This window comes from Trichomycterus rosablanca, chromosome 10 (genome assembly GCF_030014385.1).
Source record: "Trichomycterus rosablanca isolate fTriRos1 chromosome 10, fTriRos1.hap1, whole genome shotgun sequence".
In the NCBI taxonomy this organism is placed as follows: Eukaryota; Metazoa; Chordata; class Actinopteri; order Siluriformes; family Trichomycteridae; genus Trichomycterus; species Trichomycterus rosablanca.
In genome coordinates this window covers 25,260,295-25,283,354 of record NC_085997.1, presented here as the reverse complement: position 1 = coordinate 25,283,354, position 23,060 = coordinate 25,260,295, and the positions used below count along the sequence as shown (strand labels likewise).

Below are 23,060 nucleotides of genomic sequence, written 5' to 3'. Positions count from 1 at the left end.
TGTGGGAGGAAACCGGAGCTCCCGCAGGAAACCCACGCAGACACGCAAACTCCGCACAGACCGTCCCGTCTGGGGATCGAACCCAGGTGCTACCCACTGAGCCACCGTGCCGCAGGTAAACAATGTTATATGTAATTTTTATAATACATTTAGTATATTATATTGTTCTTACACGTAACGTGTTCAGACAAACCTGAGGCATGCACTAAACTAAACCAGTAGAGGACAGTAGAGCTGTAGAAGTAGAAACGAGCATAAAGGAAAAAGCTCTCCATTGGTTTACATTTTGTAATTTTAGCACAGAATTAAATCTTTAGCTGTTTTAAGTAAAACATGCAAGGTTTTTATGTACATGACAAAATCTGACTTTAGTCTGTCTCATAAATTTAAGGATTTAAAATTCCGTCATACTGTTTTTACACATGTAGAACATGTAGAAGGCAAAGACTCATTAAGGCTTACACATATATTCTAACATACTGTGTAGACTGTGTAACATACTGTGTTAAACTACAACCTGACTTACTTTATAAGAAAAGCTTGTTTATCCAAGTAATAAACTCACAACAAGCATCACACTGTCTAGACTGTCTAAAAATTATAGCTGTGTTTTGTAATACTTGTTCTTCTGTTGTAATTTGTAGTATTTAAAAAAAATGTTTAGCAATGTTAACATCTGGGGTAATCACTGGCTTTTGAGCAAAACTGTAAACCCTCTATTGCTCATCTTAATTGTATTTCAGATAAAAATTAACTGCCAAATTAATACACAAAAAGGCAATTTACCTACTGGCAAGGTCCCCAAAACCCTAGACAACAACAACCTGACCTGTTGTGCTGGTATGTCACCTATTTTAAGTGTTTTAGTTTTTGTAGTAGTAGACAACAGTCCAAAAATACAAATCTGCTAAAAACCCTGTTTGAACCAAATGTTTTTTATGCAAGAAATAAATAAGAGTGTTAGTAAGTACACGTCAGCTTAAGTGCTTAGTAAAGAGATGGGTTTTAATCGTCTTTTAAAGACAGCAAGTGGCTCAGATGTTTGGACAGACAGGGGAAGCTTGTTTCACCAGTTGGGTGCAAGTACAGAGAAGAGACTTGATGCTTGTCTTCCTCGAGTTCTGGGTGGAGGATCAAGTCGAGCAAGACAAGTGAATGAATAAATAAATGAATAAATTACAACCCAGTGTTAATATTACAGAAAAAAAATTGTTACATCTCTGTTCTATTGATCCTAAAGCTTAGAAAAATTTTTTATAATTGTAATATACAAATATATTTTGTAAAATAAAGCCTGCTTATTTTGTAGCATATTTGATATCAGTGTTGATCTAATTTAACACCAGATGACTAAAAGGTAGACTGATATGCTAGCTAATCAACGTTTCATAAAAATAAACCCACTTAAGCCACCGAAATTCTCACAGTCGTATTAAAAAAAACTGAATTGTTATCAGCATTGCTCTATTTGTTGATGTTCTTCACCAAGTGCATTGCCATGGGCCATTACCTAGACCTGATCTGATCCAGCATGGGGCAGAGTGGTCATGTGTTGTGATGTTTATGTATGTGATGTGGCTGCAACAGCGGTGGCTCTTGATAGGCGAGCAGATGTTTTTGGGAGGCCAGCCCTGCCAGGTTCACTCTGAAATGGTGCTTTAGAGCCCATTACCCTGCTCCTCTGATGACACTCAAATAGCTATCATTACCACGCGGCCCAGGAAGGGAGTGTGACTGTTATAGAGAGAGATATTCACAGAGATAGAGGGTGAGAGAGAGAGAGTTGAAGTGAATGGAATAAAGATAGAGAAAAAAGTGGTTTAAAATGAACATTTTAGAGTTAACAGCCTCCAGCCCTCTCTACCCTATTAAGCACTATGCTGTGCTTCCTCTGCACTGTTGGGAGCAACCCACTCTTCTCAAACTCATGGACCTCTTTTACACTATGTCTCTACATCTATCTGTCCATTATTCCATCTCTTCATCATCTGTTTCATTTTCCTGTCGCTTGCATCCTCCTTCACCTGTGCTCTTGTCCCACCACCATCTACCAATCACTCTTTTTTCCCTTCCTCCCACTTGCCCTTTCCTCACCCCATCCTCAATTTTTCCTCACCCTCCTTCTGCTGACCCCGACACCACTGATCTCTGTCTTCAGAAACCAAAGACTCATTTCCATCACTGTCAGCTCTCTCTTTTCTTTCCGCCACAGACTCAGAACCCTTTTTCTTCCTTCCATCAATTTTGCATTCTAATCCTCTGCTCTTATTTATCTATATTTTCTAATTGAATATTTGTGGTTAAGTTATGGCTGTGAACATCCCTCCGAAAAACTACCTGCTTTTAAGAATTTGTTAATATTATATTTGCTTGCGTGGACAGAGCTGTACACAAAGTTTGTTTGTTTATTACGATTTTAACGTCATGTTTTACACTTTTGGTTACATTCATGACAGGAACAGTAGTTACTTACACAAGGTTCATCAGTTCACAAGGTTATATCAAACACAGTCATGGACAATTTTGTATCCCCAGTTCACCTTACCTGCATGTCTTTGGACTGTGGGAGGAAACCGGAGCATCCGGAGGAAACCCACACAGACACGGGGAGAACATGCAAACTCCACACAGAAAGGACCCGGACCACCCCACCTGAGGATCAAACCCAGGACCTTCTTGCTGTGAGGCAACAGTACTACCCACTTAGCCACCATGCCGCCCTGTACACAAAGAAATGAGAAAAGACAAAGAGATTAAATGTGTAAAACAGTATACAGGGTTTGTTTTTACTGAGGGCTAAAGGCTGTAGTTGCAATCTTGGAGCTTTGCAAGCCCTTCTCGTCCACACTAGCTGGGTAAATTGCTGGCGTACTATATTATTCATGGAGGGTAAATGGCAAGAGAATTTGCCATCACACATGGGCCTCCGGTTTACCTAAAGGTGGCACTATTGCTTTTATTTTCGGAACACACACACACACACACACACACACACACAGTAATGCTTGCTTTGTTAGCCTTCCTTTGAATTTAGACTATAGTACATATAGACTGGATGGAAGAGCCATATGCCTTATAACACATAAAATACAACATTACCACCTAACCTAAATTATATGTCTAAACTAAAACAACTTAAATTAAAAGCGGATGTAAATATATAAAATCCCATGTTAGCACATGAGATAAGCTCTTACAACCAATGATGGAAATATTAAGAAAATGATTAAAAGTCTGGGCTCATCAGTTTACACATACATACACACACTTATATGCCAAAACATTAGTACCCCCCTCCCCACAAATTGACCTGAGTGACTTTTATATCATTATGACCAGACAACAGGTTTAAAGCATCTCTGAAAAAGCAAAGGCGGTCACAAGCAGCTACGGAGAGTACCTGAAAGTGGACAGAGGAGGGACAAAGATTGTTTTAGCTGTTGAAGGGTGAACCAATGCTATACACTTTTGTGCATTCTGATTTTCTTTAAGGATGTTTCTTTATTTGGATGCATTCGTACATCTCTTAAGTCTTACCAATCTCCTTGTTGCCACTGCTAAGAAGACCCATAGCATGTTGCTCCAATGCCTATGTTTCATTGAAGGTATTGTATTAGCCAGGTGATGTACAGAACCTGTTTTTGCCAAACACAGTGCTTGCTGTTTTGCCAAAAAAGTTAACTTTTTATTTCATCAGACCAGAGAGTCCTTTACGTGATGTTTAGCATTGGACTGACATATGCACTTTACTTATCAGTGGCTTCCATCTTGCCACTGCCATAAAGGTTCCGATTTATGGAGCACTGCAAAAATGGTTGTCTATCCAACAGGTTTTCCCATCTCTTTACATGACTTTTTGAGGGTTTTTTTAAGACTGTCTGCTGGGTTCTTTCTTACCAACCTGAGTAAGGCTCATTCTACTTAGATGCCCAATTTGGCTGGACAGCATATTAAAAGGAGGTTCAAGGTTGTGCCAAGCTTCTTCTATTTCAAAATGATTGAGGCCACTGTGGTTCTGGGAACACTCGGAGCCTTAGATATTGCTTTATAATCTCACCCTGATCTATGCCTTGTCATAATTTGATCCACAGACAGTTTTATGGACTTCATGGGTTGCTTCATGTCCAGTCAAATTGCAACAAGTGGATTCCAGGATGCACTTTGTATTTTTTGTGATCTTTATAAAAAAAATGTTTTGATTAATAGATTAAAAATTGCAATCACATTCATTTAAAATCAAATCCACGACACTAAAATGTACAAAATGTCAAGCGATCTGAATACATCTTAAGGAGTCTATTTTATAAAATAACACCCAATAACAACACAAGTGAATTCGTGTGTACTGTCCTTAAGATTTACATGTACACAGTTCCCTGGGTGGCACGGTGGCTAAGTGGGTAGCACTGTCGCCTCACAGCAAGAAGGTCCTGGGTTCCATCTCCAGGTGGGGTGGTCCGGGTCCTTTCTGTGTGGAGTTTGCATGTTCTCCCGGGAGCTCCAGTTTTCTCCCACAGTCCAAAGACATGCGGGTGAGGTGAATTGGAGATTATTGGTTGTCCAGGACTGTGTTCGATATGGCCTTGTGAACTGATGAACCTTGTGTAAGGAGTAACTACCGTTCCTGTCATGAATGTAACCAAATTGTAAAACATGACGTTAAAATCCTAATAAACAAACAAACACAGTTCTCTAGCTGTATTTTATGACGTATTTTTTTCAATGTCATCTCCTAGTTTACTAAATAGCTCATATTAAATAGCATTTATATATATATATATATATATATATATATATATATATATATATATATATATATATATATATATATATATATATATATATTTAGTAATGTACTCTAATACGTACTGTATTTCTAAGGAACACAGTCAAGCCTTAATAGAGGGAAGGAATGGGTTAAACATCGAGCACATCAAGATGAATATAGAACTGTTCGAAATCGCTGACCAATCCGAGTTCAGTTTAACAGTTTGTCCCTCCATGATTGGTTCGAGTGGACTCAATACATGTCCATTCATACGTACAAAATTTCTGTCCCACGTGGGATGCGGTGTCATTGTTGAGCATCTATTGGCTGAAAGACCATCAATAAGCCCCGCCTTGTAAAAAGAAGATTGGCTGAACAAGTCGGACTCGTGACCGCCCAATCCAGTGTTCTTTGTGGACGGAAATACCCTTTTGCATGAGAGGGAGAGAGAGAGAGAGAGAGGTTTGAGTGTGTGTGTGTGTGTGTATATGAGAGAAATGAGAGTTGGAGGTGTGTGTGTGTGTGTGTGCGTGCGTGTGTGTGTGTGAGTGCCGACGGCTCGTCGCTTCGCATTTACGAGACGGCTTGTGAAAGCAACACGGCTCTGACATTTTGTGCCGCACCTCTTAACAACCTTAATATGATTTCTTTTAAAAACATGATTATTTGATATAATATTTTCTCCTCCGCCTTGCCTGTGTCTTGCAGCAGTGCGCGTGTGTGGTATTTCATATTTCATTCTCCCTCACTGTCTCATTCACTTCCACTGGATCATCCCACACCCATATCTGACATGACTGCAAATTTGAACGGACGTCACGCGCGCGCTGTTGCGCATCCGTAATTACGCGCATCTCCATAAAGCGCGACGTTCACAGCCAATCATACAGCGTCACCCAACCGGACAGCACATGCGTGTCCAGACTCTTCTATCATCTACCTTACAATCTGAGGTGTTATTGTAAATATTGATCTGCTCCCATCCATCCACCCACTGGTGCCTTGCTGAATTTGGCCTGCTCATGCCCTGCAAACAGATGGCCATGCTTGAGATCCCAAAAACAAGGTGAGTGTACAGGACTTATGTTGGACAGACATCTCCTATTTATGATCATGACCCCAGACATCTACAAAATAAAATGGTTCTGAAATCAGTTTATAATTTTGTGTGTTATGTATATAATACACCGATCAGCCATAACATTAAAACCACCTTCTTGTTTCTACACTCACTGTCCATTTTATCAGCTCCACTTACCATATAGAAGCACTTTGTAATCCTACAATTACTGACTGTAGTCCATCGGTTTCTCTGCATGCTTTGTTAGCCTCCTTTCATGCTGTTCTTCAGTGGTCAGGACTCTCCCAGGACCATTACAGAGTAGGTATTATTTGAGTGGTGGATCATTCTCAGCACTGCAGTGACACTGACATGGTGGTGGTGTGTTGTGCTGGTATGAGTGGATCAGACACAGCAATGCTGAAGGAGTTTTTAGACACCTCACTGTCACTGCTGTACTGAGATTAGTACACCAACCAAAAATATCCAGCCAACAGCGCCCCGTGGGCAGCGTCCTGTGACCACTGATGAAGGTCTAGAAGATGACCAGCTCAAACAGCAGCAATAGATGAGCGATCGTCTCTGACTTTACATCTACAAGGTGAACCAACTAAGTAGGAGTGTCTAATAGAGTGGACAGTGAGTGGACACGGTATTTAAATAACTTCAGCAGCGCTGCTGTGTCTGATCCACTCATACCAGCACAACACACACTAACACACCACCACCATGTCAGTGTCACTGCAGTGCTGAGAATGATCCACCACCTAAATAATACCTGCTCTGTGGTGGTCCTGACCACTAAAGAACAGGGTGAAAGCAGGCTAAAAATGTATGTAGAGAAATAGATTGACTACAGTCAGTAATTGTAGAACTACGAAGTGCTTCTATATGATAAGTGGAGCTGATAAAATGGACAGTGAGTGTAGAAACAAGGAGGTGGTTATAATGTTATGCCTAATCAGTGCATATAATACTCACTGGCTTCACTGAATTTGGCTAGCTTATGTTCTGCACACATATATCCATCCGCCGGAGATCCCATAGTCAAATTATGTGTTCAGGCCTCAGGTTTCACTCTTGTACTTTATTGTACAGATCAAATTCATTTGGATTCTAATGCAATATTTAGATTTCTGACCTGTCACTCATACTCCTTTTAGATCAAAACTGTGTCATTGCACATTCATCTTAGCTGTACTATCAGTTGGCTGCGCACCCACACAGGCACAAGTGCCTTTGCCCGAGGGATACAAGACGTATTGTTTGCATGTCACTCTGTTCGAGATGCTGCTTTCTGTGAGACCCAATCTATGGCAGGTGAAAAGAAGCGGTTAGATGGGGTTGTTGATATGTCAAAAAGGGGCATGTGACGGTCCGTGTCTCTTCTAAGTGAAAGTGGGGGTCTGCAGCTGCAGAGGACGGTACGACTGGGGAATGGGATTTGACTAATTAGGTAAAAAAAAAAAAAGGTGGAAATGCAGAAATAAAAATGTTGTTCTGTTTACTACAGTTGTTATAAAATCTGCCTTATGAATGCTGAACCCAGTGTGTGTATATTTATAATGTTCTACATTACTGCCATGTTCATGACTTTACAATATTTTTAATAAAGCATGTGACTTGCTGATGTAAAATTTGGTGATTTGTTCTATATTTAGATGGAACTTAATAAGCTTTCAGTTATGGGTTTATCACTTTCTGTTGATGGTCAGTTATCAGTTATAATTTGCATCACTATTCTTCCTACTTTCTTCATGTATGTCAGTTTTTCTTACCTTTCAAAATACGAATCTGTATTACTGCTTTACTGGCCCTTAGTCCGTTATGGATTTTCACCCCACCCAGGGTGTGTTTGTGCCTTGTGTCCTGTATATGAAAATTGGTGTACTTTAAAATGTAATTTTTAATTACATTTTAAGAATTTGCTCATGTTTTGCTGGCAAATTGTGTGCAAATCAACAAGAATACATTAAATTCATACATATTGTGTATTATTTATTTATTTTGTACCTTCTACTAAAACAACAAAAAAAGTATTACACTGTTCTACAATTAACACAATCTTACAGCAAGTTACATACCAATATATACATTTGAATAGAAAAGTGCCCCAATCTACCTGAATGTACAGAAGGTCCTGGGTTTGATCCCCAGGTGGGGCGGTCCGGGTCCTTTCTGTGTGGAGTTTGCATGTTCTCCCCATGTCTGCGTGGGTTTACTCCGGGTGCTCCGGTTTCTTCCCACAGTCCAAAGACATGAAAGTGAGGTGAATTGGAGATACTAAATTGTCCATGACTGTGTTCGATAGAACCTTGTGTAATGAGTGACTACTGTTCCTGTCATGAATGTAACCAAAGTGTAAAACATGATGTTAAAATCCTAATAAACAAACAAACAAAACCTGAATTTACTGTATGTAAAGCATTTTGTGAAGATTACCTTTTGGATGTCCATGTGATTCTGTCTCTCTCTCTCTTCTGTTATTAATGCCTGATGAGTCGAGGTGCAGCTTTGCATTCTGGGATACAAGTTAATGAGTTTATGGGGTAATTTTTCTTCCTGTCTTTTTACCTCTATTTGCAATCTTGTACTTTGATGAGTAATGATATCATTCACTTACATTTTTTAAATTTACCTACAAACGTAAAGTGCAGTCATATCATAATTCAGCAGTCACAGGGCAAAAAGACAGACCTAAGAGCCACAATTTTAAAACCTAAAACACCAGTTCTATGTAGTCTGATAAAAACAAGATTACATATTGGATGAGCTTTAGAGTAAAACAGATTTTTGCCCTGTTGTTCAGTCCTGGCATTGAATTGGAAATGGAAGAAAATGGGATTGGGACAGCCCTAGATGTCTATTGTTGCATCACTGGCACCATTTCACCCCACTAGCTTATAACTTTTTCTTTGGCTCAAACTTGCTAGCTAGAAAACATAAGCATAGAATATTAACATCAGCTTTTGAAACATTCATTAATTAATTGTTTTAGCATCACTGGTCAGGGTTGCAAAGGGTCTAATTCATTGGGCAAAAAGCAGAAAACACCTTGGACAGGTCGCCATTCCATTACAAGGCAAACAGTCACACTTGCATTCACGCTTAGGGCAATTTTAGTAGCTCCAATTAACCTGACTGCATGTCTTTGGACTGTGGGAGAGAAAATGGAGACATGGGACAGCCGGAGGTAGCCCACCCGGACACGGGAAGAACATGCAAACTTCACACAGACCTTTATGCTGTAAGGCGGCAGCGCAACTTAACGTACCAACATGCGGGCGGCATGTCCAATGCTTTCGATACAAGTAAGTGTTATTAAATTCAATATTTTATCCATTTGAAGACACATTTTAAAACCAAAGAGCCACACAGCCATACAGAGTATCACTGGTATAATACAGTTTGAATCACATGCCCTCATGAATGGCAGAGGCATTATCCATGTCCTGACTCAGATACACTCATCTGCAGACCTTCCCTGTCTCGCTCTTTCTCTTGCTCTCCCAGATGCTGCCCTGCTGTGACGCCTGAAGCTAAGCAAGCCAGTAAGATTAATAACGAGCTGTCCCTCCCCAAAGGCAGGGCAAAGAAAAAAAATACACTGTTTGCAGAGGTGAGGGAGAGTGAGTGGGTGTGTGTGGGACTAAAAGAGCATGTGTGTGCATTTGTGTGTGTTTGTAGGAGAGAGACTCTTTTTGTTGGCAGGTTAGTGCCATTCACCACCTCTAAGCCTTACACGAACCCTCCCTAGGGGCCTGCTGACATGGATTAATGTATTTAGTACAATTATTTCATTTATTACTGTCTGGAGCTTTTTTTCAGATAAGGACATTTTTCAGGTTGCTAACCATTATTACCTTCAGGACTTGCAGAGTGCAAAGGCTTGCGGTCAGAAGTGCTTTACTCTCTTTTGTTAATGCTTTTCGCTAGCATCTGTTTCACAGCTCCGCTGAAAGATTGAGAGCGGTAGAGAGAGCTATATCTCTCTCTTCCTTTTTTCCTCCTTCAAAACTCACACGTTTACTGTAAGCCATCGATGCTGTTTCATTGTATTCTACTCATTTAAAGTTCCTCCAAACAGGCCATTTTAAACAATTAAAAACAATCTATTTTGAATAAAATATTGTTCTGTATGTTGTTCATGCCCCTGAGAATTCTCAATGGCCCAAGGCACATTTGGATATCTCTATCATTAAAACAGCAGAAACCATGAATATTTATGTATATGTAATTTTAAAATGCCCACATGTCATTTGCCGTCCCATAATGCCAGACTGGCTAACTAACCTTGTTAGCTTGCATTTATTACAGGTAAGTGCATTATTAGAATGCATTCATTTAGTAATAGTCAAACCTGTCAAAATAAATTCACATTTGCAGCATTTGGCCACATAATGTAGCAAACAGTATTTTACCAATTAATCTAATCAATTTATTTAATGCTCATAATGATTTTTTTATTACAAGTTCTTCATGCAGGACCATCCTTGTCTCATCCTTTAGGGCCTAGGGTGCCACCCCCCACACACAAACTTATCTGGGTAAAAACGCTTTTGAGACAAACAACTTTAATGATATGATAAATGCAACAAAAATCTGTGTTAGAAAAGTCCTAACCCACTGATAATTCAGTGAAGTGTTTGTCAGTCGGCAGTGTAGAAACTATGTGTTGGGTGGTCAGGAATACCGCCTTGCTTAACTTCGAGTTCTGCTGCTGGGCATATTTGACACCTTGCTGGGCGAATATTTATGATGCTTTAATGAAATGCTATAACGGCTTCAACGACCAAACACAGTTGTATGGGCACTTAGGTAAAAACCGCCACTTAATGATATTCAGATATTATAGATACAGGTCTGAATGCTCATGTACATATTATTATGGTTTTTACTACAATACACGACTTTTAGTTTGTATGTGTTAGTCAAATGTACTTAAATATTTTTGTTTCAAATAATATAAATATAATTGAATATATTATAAATAATTAAATATGTATATTGCATATACACTATATTTATATGTAGTTTTTTTAACACAAAATGTATAAAATCAATATTTTTATCCCATAGACAATAATTTAAATAACTATTCAATTTCATAATTGTTTTAAATACTTTACTGTGGATCACTTAAACACAAAAAGAACAGGTGTGCAACCACCACTAATCCTCAGCAGGTAGCCCTACAATGCTCACACAATAGCTGCCAAACTGAGTGATGATACCTGCTCCAGAGGGTGGCACAACTCTTAATCTATCAACCTACCTGCTACGCACCAGCCCTCAAATCTCCTCCTCATGTGTGTCCTCAGATTTAGAATTTCACATCTGGTTTTGGCATGCCTGGGCTCTAGCTGTTAATGGCACTGTTGGCATATACACCCTTAAAACACAGACTGCTGTTATAAAGTACTTCAGCCTCAAACACGACATTTATAATTCCAGCATCAAAATATGATAGTTATTTGTTTGATTGTTTAGAATACAATCTGTTTTAATTGGCTGCATTTCTTAGGCTGGTCAGGACAAATAAAGTGGATTAAGAATCCACCCCTCCTTTTACACTCATCCCTATCTCCTGCTGTTCAACAGTCCTTGATTAGCATTCCACATTTCCCAAGCCCCAAGTTTACCAGTAAAGCACAGAGGTCATTAATAAACTGAAAGGCAGAACAGGAGCATCGTTTGGTAAGTGCTTGTGTAGTCTGGGATAATGAAAGGAGCAGCTAAGAAAGACTGTGGTTAGGGCTCTAAAACGTTGGAGGGTTGTTGGTTCAAATCCTATAATGGCCAGAGAACCACTTTTGGGCCCTTAAACAAGGCCCTTAACCTTTAACTGCTCAGTTATTGTATTTCTGTCTGTCTAATGAATAAATGGAATGGTCCAGTGATTGGCATTCAAACGTAGAACTCTACTACTTGGCAGAAATAGCAGTATTTAGACTACAGCTATTTAAGGGTTATCATTTCTTAATACTTTTTGCTTAAATATTTAGACATTTCTAACCCCGTCTCCGAAACACCAGCACACTCCGCAAGGCCGATATTTTGGCGGCTTAAATGCCCGCATGTTTTAAAATCTTTTTTCGAGGAACTCAGCCAGTGCTGTCGCACCCCTTGGCCATCATGGAGTAACCATGCTGGACAGGCAAGTTGCCTTTAGAGGTGGCATGACCACACCCATTTGAACCGTGCTGCAGAGACAAATCCACACTGGACACCGACTGTGTTAGCAATGGTCACCTGAGTGTTCCATGTTCTCTGGGGCATGACCTTATGTACCTGTTGGTTGATAGTCTTTTTTCTGGACAATCTTGTGAAGTTTAATATCCGCTACTCCACTAATGCCCTCGTCTATCTGTTCTATCTCCTTGTTACAGGATACTTGATCAGTGATGGAAAAACTGTCAGAATCAGGAACTTAGGATGCAGTTGTGTTGATTTATTTCTCCCAATCCAAAAAAAAAAAAAAAACCAGGTGCAAAATAATAAACATAAAAATTAATTTCACTGAGATATTCCTACACTCAAACCCAGCCTAAACTAATAAACAAACTTTAAACTAAACTTCAGTGCTTCTCAATTATTGCACCACCATTACAACTCCCGCATGCACAACCAAACAAACTCTTCTTTTTTTTTTTTTTTTTTTTTTTCCCTTAAATACTCATGAGGAATTGGACCAAACCAACTACAGGTAACATAGCATTTCCTAAGTTCAACACTATCAAAAAGTCATTGGTCTATGACAAACAAAGACATGGTATCATTATACAGTTACATCAGTTTATATTCATTACATTGAGACAGTGTCACAATCACAATTATATAAGAATACCAAACAAAGGATAAAAAAAAACCCTTCCTCCATAGGTACAAAAGTCCATTCCCAAAATGGTGCAGTCCAAGGACTTCAAATCCCATCAACCATCAGTGCTCGGGTCCTTTGACTCCCAGCACAGCTGCCTGCATGCCTGGTGCAAACCTGTAAGTAAACTTATTTGAAAGAAAACCTTTTTGGTTAAAAATTAACACTACTAACCCTACAAACATTTATCCCACGTTTTACCCTAATTCCCCTTCAATTAAATAATCAGTAAATGATTTAATAAGTAAATGATTGTGGTGTTTGTACATTACAGCCCATATAACCCTTGAAACAACATTAGCTTTGTTACACTCCTCTTCACTAGCTGATAGTGGTCTAAGGAGGGACAGGCCATGAACCACATGTTGTTGTACGGCCATGTTTATTGATGCCAGGGGACATAAAGGCTTTTATGTTTGGTCGAACAACATAAGGGTTACTTGGCTCAAACTGCAAATAATTTTCATACTGGTGATGAAGTGAATGTGTCATTAGACAGTGCACTGGACCCGTGTGTGTATTGGGCTGCATAGTTGCAGGCTAATCAAAGTGCCCATGCTAACATCCTGTAAAAGTATGTCAAACACACCTTTAATAGGCACACAGGCAATGAAACTGAACATTGGATAAATTGAAGAAGGTTGATTGATATGACAAATTAGATTTACTCCAAGATCAAGTGAATGGTCAGGCACTTATTTATCATTTATCCAACATGCACTCTTGGATAATCCACCCTGCAACATTCAGCAGTTGAAGGACCCACTGGTATTGTCCTGGTACCAGGTACTACAGAGCTCATTTAGATGTTCTGTGGAGTCCATGTCTCTCAAGGTATAAGTATGGGCTCTTTGTATTACCTCAACATTTTTTGGTTTTACATATAACTGGTGGTCCTGATCTTTGGCTCATCTGTGTATAATGCTAATTTAAATCTACACCATTGTACCACAAAAATACAAGTCTGGATGTTATGTAAGATGGAATAAGTTAGCAAAGATGTTTTTCTTAGATTAATTCCATTTTCAAATCATGGTGGAAAAAAGCTGAATTATTGAATAATTAAACCTGCTGTTCAGATGAAAAATAAATGTAAGAAGCTCGTCAATGTACTAAATTAATTTAGGGTACTAAATCATGTCCTGTGTTTTAACACAGTTTTGTATGTTGCAGGTTTGCTGCCATTCTTTACTGTTAAACCTCTTTGAGTTGGTTTATAGCGAGCTGAACTACTAACTAAAAAAATAACACATTAAGCACATTCTAATCCAGTCTATTTTACTGACCATAAATCATGTTGTTCCTTTTGAACTGGGGCGTCACGGTGGCTAAGTGGGTAGCACTGTCGCCTCACAGCAAGAAGGTCCTGGGTTCGATCCCCAAGTGGGGCGGTCCAGGTCCTTTCTGTGTGGAGTTTGCATGTTCTCCCCGTGTCTGCGTGGGTTTCCTCCGGGTGCTCCGGTTTCCTCCCACAGTCCAAAAACATGCAGTCAGGTTAACTGGAGATACTAAATTGTCCATGACTGTGTTCCTTGTGAACTGATGAATCTTGTGTAATGAGTAACCACCGTTCCTGTCATGAATGTAACCAAAGTGTAAAACATGACGTTAAAATCCTAATAAACAAACAAACAAACCTTTTGAACTAAAACATTTATACTGGGTAACATTGACTATAAAACTACCCACAAATTATTCCTTCATTCAGGATCTCTTTGATTGGAACTCAAAAGTTCAACAAAACCAAGCCATTGTGCTATTGGTTTATGGCACACATGGAATTTATAGCCTCTGAAACTTTATCCTTTCACTGTTTTGCTTATACAGAACACATTTACTTAACTTATTTACATATTTATTTACATAAATTACTTCCAGCATTTTACCAAAAAGCTGTTTCACACAATTATTTGTGACAGTACACAACTGCCAGTACACTTAAATAATTAGGACATTTTGCATGAATAAGTTTTCTCTTAGTAAAAGAAAATGTGAAGTTATTGTCTTTTGCAGTAGCTTGAATTCTGAAAAGCCATGGATAAAGGTTAGTTTGGAAAGTATATCTTTAAGGGGTTGCTATGCCATTGATCACATTGGCTGAAATATGAAGGGTTGAATGATACTCTTCCCCGAGTGAAATATCAACAAGGTCAGTCTCCTCTGGTCCAGACAATCAGTCACTGGAAAGTCATGGCAATGTGTTTCTATGGTACCTGCTTTGAAGGCATTTCCAAGGGTACCTTTGTGTTCTGAGGACATAAGTCCAGATCTGGCTGGAGGTTAATTATATCGATCTTGCATCTAAACAGTGATTATGAGTAGGTGTGTTCATGATTTTACTAAAGAAAATTATTAAAAGTGCAATAATGTGCATGTGTGTGCCAGAGAAAGTGCTGTTATTATACAGGTTTTTAGAAAGACGCAGCAGTGTTTGAGTGATGATGAGGCCCCACTTTGTCTTATAGCCTTGTGACTTTGTTCTCCCAGCACTGATTGAACAGAGGGGTCAGTATTAATGAAAGTACCATGTCATCATTTATCATGCTGGTTTGGTCTGGATAATACAGAAAACTATTTGTCCTGATCATCTACTTTCTCACATAAACCCTAAAACACACATTTTAAGAAAAAATATTTTTAAAGGAAACAGTTATACTTACCTCAATCTGGGCCAAATGTTATATTCTGTTGATTTTTAAAGTAAGAAAAAGTGTGCAATGTGCAAAAGTTTGGTTACCCTACCAATTGTAAGGTCTTAAAACATCACAAACTCATTAGACCTGAGAATCTGAGCTATAATGCAGAGATGCTATAAAAAGTTATCAATGCTAAGCACGTTTAGTCTGAGCTTTCCGCTGTCTGACATGTGACTGAGAAATGGCATTCAGAGTAAGACATAGAAGACCAAGAAAACTCATACATACAATTAATTTTACGCTGGCCAGAAATGCAAAGCAAAACTTCTATGACAACAAAAGTCCCTCAGCAAGGTTTCACTGAAACAGGAGTGGCACTGCAGCATTACTGTAAAACACTGTTTGGACAAACACAATATGCACTGAACAGTTATTAGAAGGAAGCCTTTACTTGTGAATATAAAAGGTTTATGTGTAAAGTTTGCAAAACAATGTTTATATAGGATTTTCAAACAAATGTTATAGACTTGTGAAACTGAAAAAGTGTGTTGTGTCAATTATTCAAAGCTTGTTTAACTAAAAAGGAGCAGCATTTGATGACGAAATAAACATTATGCAAAATATCAGAAAGTATGCAAAATTCTGAAAGTAAATGTGACAGTAAATGTGAAGCTGAAAAGAAGTTGGCTTTCACAACAGGACAATTACCCAAACCATACAAACCCTATTTCCCAATAGTTGGGACATTTTGTGAAATGAGAATCGATGATTTGTTAATCTTGAATCTTTGTTTAACTGACAAAATTAAAATGAAATGCTAAAACGTATTTGTATTTTGTAAATAAAGGTTATTTTTATATAATTGTCAATCAGTTTAAAAAATTTAAAAGGACATTTGTCAAGGCAAGATTTCCAATAATCTACATTGTTCACCATCTACCTTGAAAAATCTCAGTCCATATATGTGAAGCCCAGAAACCACTGTTGAATATGCGAGACATTTAAGCCCTCTGCTTCTGTGATGGTGCTGCATCAAGGCATGGGTGACCTGCATGTGTGTAAAGGTACCATTGAAGAGATTTTTTTAGAGAGACGTGTGCTGCCATCATGGCGATGTCTTTTCCTGGAAAGTCCATGGTTATTTTACCAAGACAATTCCAGGCCTCATTCGTTATTCACTACAACTGCATGGTTTAATAGACACAGTGTGTGTGCTTGACTGGCCTACCTGCATTCCAGACCTGTGTCCTATTGAATATGTATGGTGCATCATAAAGAGGAGACTCAGATAATGGTGAACAACGGCGTCTCGTATTAATCAAGAATGACCACCACTGCAGCAATTAGTAGACTCAGTTTCCAAACAATTGCAAGTGTAAGTAGTTATGAAAGGTGATGTTTTGATGGTGTTGCAGGTGTCAAATTTCATATTTACAAAATATAATTTAGTCAGTATAAACATCAGAAATTTTTTCTTCGTAATTCTGTCTGTTAAATAAAGGTTCAGAGAAGTAGCAAAGCACAGATTCTTCTTTTTATTGCATTTTACAGAATGTCCCAACTTTTCTGAAAATGGGGTTTGTTCTTCAAATTCCAAAACCTGTTGATTTAAAACACACAGACTGTATCTTTTGGCCTTGACCAAAATATCATTAGTATGGTAAATATGCACACAAAGCAACCTAAGAATCTCAGAATTAGCGTCCTGCAGGAACTGAGATTGTGATTGAGATTATTATAAGCACTTTTTATTTTGTGCTTTACATCTAAAAGAATTTACAATGGAACAATTCATCTTTTGCTATCGACTTTTGAAAGGCACCAATATCCTGTTAAGAAATGTAGCGCATCAGTGGCAATGCAGATCAAAGTTGACTTATTACAACATTAATTCTACTGCTATAATTAGAGCCCCGGTTCTCCAGAAGTAACAATAAAACCTGCTTACCCAGATGGCAGGAAGTCATGGCTTTTGCTCTGAATGAGGAAAACGGTCATCAGAACATGAAAAGCAGGTATTTCCCAACAATGGAAACAATAACAAGAGCCTGGGTCTTTCACCATCCCCTCTGCATGACTGATATTCCCTTAACGACGTATACTGCAAGAACCAACTTGCTTAGAATTTGGCTTAATCGTAAATCTTCATCAACATGACTTCAAGCTGATATGTGAAAAATGATTCTCATGCAGTAGATAATGTATCAAAGTAAAAGCTCCATAGACAGGCACCCCAAAATAAGAGTGGGTTCAGAAATCCCATCTGCCTCTTTTTTTTTTTTTTTGCCAAACACTAAAATCCTTATAACAGGATTTTGAGCATCTTAAGCACATATTCCCCTCATGCAAAAGCAGTAGATTAAATGCCACTCGTAGCTAACATAATCCTTTGTCACCAACCTGTTTGCTTACTCCCACATGTATCACTGGCTTGTTCCACTACAGCAGCTCGAGATAATGACAATAAAACAAGCATGTCTTCGACAAGAACACGCTGAAATTACAAGCTTCCTCTGCTCCTCTTAGTCCTCCTTCTGTTCCCCTGCCATGGCTCTCCCTACAAATCTATTCCGAGTCAATTTGTGGTAAACATACTATATTTTAATGCTTACAGAGGTCTCAGTACCACCTGGCCCCATCTGTATATTATGAGACTTGGACTGCATGATATTCAGAGGAGCTTATTCAAAATCCAAATTTAAAGGAAGAAAATTTTTATATTTATAACTTAATACAATGTATAGTGATTAATCATAACATTAAAACCACCTCCTTGTTTCTACACTCACTGTCCATTTTATCAGCTCCACTTACCATATAGGAGCACTTTGAAGTTCTACAATTACTGACTAGTCCATCTATTTCTCTACATACCTTTTAAGCCTGCTTTCACCCTGTTCTTCAATGATCAGGACCACCACAGAGCAGCTATTATTTAGGTGGTGGATGATTCTCAGCACTGCAGTAACACTGACATGGTGGTGGTGTTAGTGTGTTTTGTGCTGGTATGAGTGGATCAGACACAGCAGCGCTGCTGGAGTTTATAAATACCGTCTCCACTCACTGTCCACTCTATTTGACACTCCAACCTAGTTGGTCCACCTTGTAGATGTAAAGTCAGAGACGATCACTCATCTATTGCTGCTGTTTGAGTTGGTCATCATCTAGACCTTCATCAGTGGTCACAGGATGCTGCCCATGGGGCGCTGTTGGCTGGATGTTTTTGGTTGGTGGACTATTCTCAGTCCAGCAGTGACAGTGAGGTGTTTAAAAACTCCATCAGCATTGTTGTATCTTATCCACTCATACCAGCACAACACACACTAACACACCACCACCATGTCAGTGTCACTGTTCCCCTGCCAGTGCTGAGAATGATCCACCACCCAAATAATACCTACTCTGTGGTGGTCCTGGGAGAGTCCTTGATTGAAGAGCAGTATGAAAATGGGCTAACAAAGCATGCAGAGAAACAGATGGACTACAGTCAGTAATTGTAGAACTACAAAGTGCTCCTATATGGTAAGTGGAGCTGATAAAATGAACAGTGAGTGTAGAAACAAGGAGGTGGTTTTAATGTTATGGCTGATCAGTGTATACTGTAACACTGCACCACAATACTTTTTTCTGTAAGATATTTTAAAAAAAATGGAAAAACCTGTTGATTTAAAACTCAGTTATATGAAAAGCCTAAGTACAGTTATTGAGTTTCTCCAATAAACACAAATATACTTAAAATGAAGCAAGACTAAAACTATTACAACAAAGCAATAAAGTCTGTGCATAACACATATTTAAAAAAGAAAAGTCGGACTAAAACTGTAATTTTGTCCAACCTGTAATTACTGTAGAAATAAATTATATTCATAATATTAATAGTTACTGGTATTCATCTACATTCAGAAAAAAATAGACTAAACTGGAAGTGCAGTAACCAAATTTCCTTATTTAATAAATAAAATTTGTTTATTTCTGTCATTGTCTTCAGTAAGTTCTTATGTTCATGACTATGGTGGTGGTGAACCCAGGAAACTGAAACAATAGGTTTTAGGCAGGAATATAATACATGCTGTGCATTTAACCAATCACAGAGCCTTCTTTTACTCATTTACACCTTTAGAGTAGCTATAGCTCACATTTTTTAAATAAATGTTTTTATTTTTTCAGTAAAATGAAACGTCCAAATGATCGTTAATGGGAGCTGCACACATGCTTTAGTTAAATAAAGAGTAGGTCAAAAACGCTAGTGTATACCTTTCAAGATCAGGTTAAGCTGCTTTTACATGTTTAAAGAAATGTCACCAAATGAGATTAATAGCTAAGAAATTTAAGACGTCTGAGGTGATGAATGAGATGTTACAGTTGAAAACATTAGGTGGAATGATAGAATGTAAGGTATGTCTGCACTTGCCTGAGTCCTGTGGTAAGAGAGGAATTCTGTAGCAGAAGCCAGAGAGAATCGATCATGCTTCTTCTGTACAGTGTGTCATCTTATATCAATTAAGCTTGTGTGACTTGAGGGGTGTTGTGATTTGCTAAATTTATAGCGTTATTTACTAGTTGACACCGTGTGATGTAAGAAGGCCTGACTGAATGCATACTTGTTAAACCATTTTTCACATTTTGCAGCTAATGTATTTATTACCAGCATGTATTTATAACCGGTAATTCTGATCACACAATCTGAAGAACATTTTAACCATGCTTTTTTATCCTGCCTTCACCAAGCTTCTGATCCCTGGCTGCTAAGTAATGGTTACACTTATTTAAAAATCACATCTTTTGTCATTCAGTTTTTAGAGCTTGCTGTTTAATCTAATTGAACTTTGACCATGTTTGCTCCAATTAGCCTGACTGCAGGACTTGTGGAAGGAAACCAGAGCACCCGGAGGAAACCCACACAGACACAGGGGGAACATGCAAACTCCACACGGGGAACTGTGCCGCCCACACACACACAACAGTTTCATGTAAATGTAAAATATGTGTCTTAATACATTGTTTTGCTGAAACAAGCAGGAATGTCCTTGAAAAAGGTGGCAGCATATGCTGCTCCTAAATGCTTACCTCTCAACGTTAAGGGTGCCATCACAGATGTGCAAGTTACCCATGCCACTGGCACTAACACACCCACATACTATGACAGTCAATGACTTTTAAACTTTGTGACGGTTGTTTTCTTTGGATTGAAGAACATGACACTTATTTATTTATTTAATTTTCACTTATTAATTTCCCAAAAAAGTCGTCATATCTAGCATTTGCAGATGCAGTGAAAATTTGTTTTTACCAACAAGGGTAAAAGGGTTTCCAATGTATTCCAGAACACATGCAGTGCCACTGGAGGCTCTTTACACATTGACCTACCTGTGCTTATAGTTAACTAACACTTTCTTCAATGCATTTTTATCTATTTACCTATTTACCTATTTACCTATAAAAAGTAACAAAACCGGTATTTCATTCCATGAAATTCCCCAAACTACACACTATCAAATTAGGATTGAGCATATAATTACAAAAAACAACAGTTCATAAAGGAAACAATTTTTTTTTTGGTGTTTTCATCTAAATACTTTGTCATCAAAGTTTATAAATTAATGCTTTCTGTTTTTATTAGCATTTCCCTTCTGTCCCAGCGTATTAGAATTGTGCTATAATAGCTGTAATAATTCAATACTTAATGGGCTATTTTTATTATTATTTTTGTAGAATTCTTTTTGCTTGATCATGTATAGCTTAATTTACTTTGTAGTTTAGATACTTCCAATATTCAAGATATATTATGTTCATACATTTTATTTTTGTTGTTATAATTATTTTTTATCATATCTGAAAAGGGTATGGCTATATTAATACATTAATTTGAAAAAAAAAAGTTTCACAGTAACAAATCCACCACTGAACTAGTTTATGCATTATTTTAGAATCAGAATTAGAATCACTTTATTAGCCCTGTACACTTGCATGTACTAGGAATTGGTGTAGAAATTATGTAAATAAATTGAAAATAATACAGACAAAATATTCAAAATACAAACAGTGCAACAATATGGACAACAATACAAATAACACATACAATACTATAGACAAACAACTATCTATTTCAGTAGCATAGCAACCAGAAATTTGTTAAACTACATATCTGGTATAAAAATGTTCATAAATACAGCTGTTTTCAAAAGTATCGTGGTTTCTTATCTTTGTTTCGTTACTTTGCAAAGCTGGTGTATAAAAGAAAAGAAAAACTTGTGGTTTATTGCTTTTTGATATGAAACAGTACAGAGAGCTTTATTGTTTTTGGTCTTCACTACATTACAGTGTAAGCAATGCCTTTAACTTAAAACACTATAGATAGATGCATCATACGCATTTACATTTACATTTTCAGCAGACGCTTTTATCCAAAGCGACTTACACGATGAGCTGAACACAATGATTCACAAAGGTTTAACCTTTGAACACAAAGGTTAAGGGCCTTGCTCAGGGACCCAACAGTGGCAACTTGGTGGTGGTGGGGCTTGAACCGGCAACCTTCTGTTTACTAGTCCAGTACCTTAACCACTGAGCTATCACTGCCCTGACCACGCACACTGACCACAGGAAAGCAAACTGTTTCACAGTCACCTCCAGCATTTATAATCGTTATCCCAGGCCACCAGGAAGCTTCTGGATCCTTATGTAACTCGCCTTGCTTTATTTTACATAACTGCATTTATTTTATATCGGTCTACATTTATCAGTACAAAACACTTTCTCTCTCATTTACACACACACACTTGCACTTCATGCTATAAAAGATTTATTATGTGGCATAATGGGGTACCTGGCAAACTGTGTGAGCTGGTGATTAAATACAGCTCTGTAAATGTCACTTGTTTTTAATTCTATGGCAACAAAGATACTATTTTTATTTATTATTTTTGTTCGGTCTTAATTGTCATGTAAGTTGCTATTGTCTTTAATGCTTTATCACAGTGGCACATCTTTTTTGTTTTTAGAAAAAAAGATCAACAGATATAGAAATAATGCATCAGTAAGAAATATTCATTTTTAATTAATGTATATTATAGCCGCCAGTCACTTTATTAGAAACATGCCTGTTCATGTAATTAACCAATTAGCCGTGTATGTAGCAGTTGAACAGTGTATTAAAGCATAAAGACAAGGATCAACAGCTTCAACTGCATTAAATATTAGAACTGGGAAACACATTTATGAGTGACTTTGACTGTTTGATGGTTGTTGGTGCCAGATGAGCTAGTTTAGTATGTCAGAAGCTACTGATTTATAGTTTTTTGATGCACTCATTTTGAAGTAAACGCACACAGAGGGGGAGCAAAAAAAAAAAATATATATATATCCTGTGAACAGCAGTTATGCAGGTAGAATTGACAAGTTAATGTGAGAGGTCACAGAGAATAGTCAGACAGGTTTGGGAAGAAAGGGAGGGTGGAGTAACCTAAATAACTGTTTAGATTCAGAACGAACAACACATTAAATCTTGAGATGGATGGGTTACAGCAGACGAAGGTCACAAAGTTTCAGTCATGTAAACCAAAAATAGAAATCTGAGGCTATAGTGGGCAATGGATTACTAAAACTGGACAGTTATTGGGAAAAAAAAGTTGCCTGATCTGAAGAATCCGTATTTCTGATGTAACATGTGAATTGAAGGTTTGAAATTTAGCAAGAATCTGTGGACCAAACTGAATGATG

The 23,060-nt window shown here is 38.0% G+C and overlaps 1 long non-coding RNA gene across 1 annotated transcript; it reads left to right on the top strand.

Moving 5' to 3' along the window:
• Positions 1–5,734: 5,734 nt before the first annotated feature.
• Positions 5,735–12,233, top strand: LOC134321217 (uncharacterized). Its single transcript, XR_010013817.1, has 3 exons — positions 5,735–5,834; positions 9,342–9,447; positions 12,218–12,233. It is a non-coding gene; the product is annotated as an uncharacterized LOC134321217 (long non-coding RNA).
• Positions 12,234–23,060: the final 10,827 nt, after the last annotated feature.